This window comes from Artibeus jamaicensis, unplaced genomic scaffold, assembly GCF_021234435.1.
Source record: "Artibeus jamaicensis isolate MK-2021 breed Jamaican fruit bat unplaced genomic scaffold, CSHL_Jam_final scaffold_916, whole genome shotgun sequence".
NCBI classification, from domain to species: Eukaryota; Metazoa; Chordata; class Mammalia; order Chiroptera; family Phyllostomidae; genus Artibeus; species Artibeus jamaicensis.
The window spans coordinates 48,841,534-48,843,094 of NW_026522059.1; the positions used below are offsets into that span (position 1 = coordinate 48,841,534).

The 1,561-nt window shown below is 35.4% G+C and overlaps 1 non-coding gene across 1 annotated transcript; it reads right to left on the reverse strand.

Annotated features, from left to right (window-relative positions):
• Positions 1–1,140: 1,140 nt before the first annotated feature.
• On the reverse strand, positions 1,141–1,269 carry LOC119043952 (small nucleolar RNA SNORA17). Its single transcript, XR_005081521.2, has one exon. It is a non-coding gene; the product is annotated as a small nucleolar RNA SNORA17 (small nucleolar RNA).
• Between the last annotated feature and the right edge of the window lie 292 nt (positions 1,270–1,561).

Here is a 1,561-nt window from a genome sequence, read left to right on the forward strand (position 1 = left end):
TCTTTACCTCATTGTATGTTATTGCTTACTTTGTCAAATATTAATTGACAATAAGTATGTGGACTTATTCCTGAACTCTCCAATTGGTTTTATTGATCTGTCTGTTTTCATGTCAGCAACATGTTGTTTTCATTACTATGGACTTGTAGTATTGTTTGATATCAGGTAGCATGATTCTTCTAATTTTGTTCTTCTTTCTCAAGATTTCTCAGGGTCTATTTTGGTTCCACACACATTTTTGAGATAGTTGTTCTAGTTCTGTGAAATATGCCATTGGTATCTTGATAGGAATTGCACTGAATCTATAGATTGCTTTGGGTAGTATGGACATTTTAATGATGTTAATTCTAGTCAGGAACATGGTATATACTTCCATTTATTTGTACCTTATTCAATCTCATTATTCAGTGTCTTTTTTACTCTCCAAATACAGGTCTTTACAAATCTTGGTTAAATTTATTCCTACGTATTTTACTGTTTTTGAAGTAATTGTGATAGAATTGTTTTCTTAATCTCCCTCTCTGATAGTTCATTATCAGTGTATAAAAATGCAATTATTTTCTGGATAATTATTTTGTATGCTGCTACTTTACTAAATTCATTTATTAATTCTAGTAGGTTTTTTTAAAAACATTTTAGGGTCTTCTATATGAAGTATCAAATCATCTGCAAATAATGACCATTTTGTCTCTTTTTTTCCAATCTGGATGCCTTTTATTTCTTCTTTTTGTCTAGTTGACGTGGTTAAGACTTCCAGTACTATCTATGTTGAGTAAGAGTAGTGAAAGCTGCCCTGGCTGGTGTGGCTCAGTGGATTGAGTGCTAGCCTGCTGATCAAAGGGTCATCAGTTCGATTTCCAGTCAGAGGACATGCCTGGGTTGTGGGCCAGGACACCTGTAGGTGGTGCATGAGTGCAACCACACATTGATGTTTCTCTCTCTCTCTTTCTCCCCCATTTCCTCCTGTCTAAAAATAAATAAAGTAGAATCTGAGAAAAAAGAGTGGTGAAAGCAGACATCCCTCTCTTATAGATCTTAAGATCTTGTTCCTGATCTTAAGGGAAACTCTTGTAGGTTCGTCCATTGAGTTTGATGCCGGCAGTGAGTTTGTCATATGTGTTTTTTGTTTTTTGTTTGCCAAGTGTCAGACCATCAATCATCCAGGCACTCATGCCAGAACACTGGGTATAGACAGGCCTCTCCGCTCTCTGCCACCTAATGACACAAATGTGACACAGCACCCACATCTACAATGCCTCAAGGGGCAGTGTCATATATGGTTTTTACTGAGTTTAAGTATATTACCTCTATTCCCAAACTACTCGGATGTTTGTTTGTTTTTTTTAATAAATGGGTGCTGAATTTTATTAAATGCTTTTCCTGCATCTATTGATATGATCTTGTAACTTCATCCTTCCTTTTGCTTATGTGATGCATCACATTTATTGATTTGTAGATACATACCAACCTTGCATCCCTTAAATAAATCTCAATTGATCATGGCATATGATCTTTTTAATGTGTTGCTGAACCTGGTTTGCTAATATTTTGTTGAGAAATT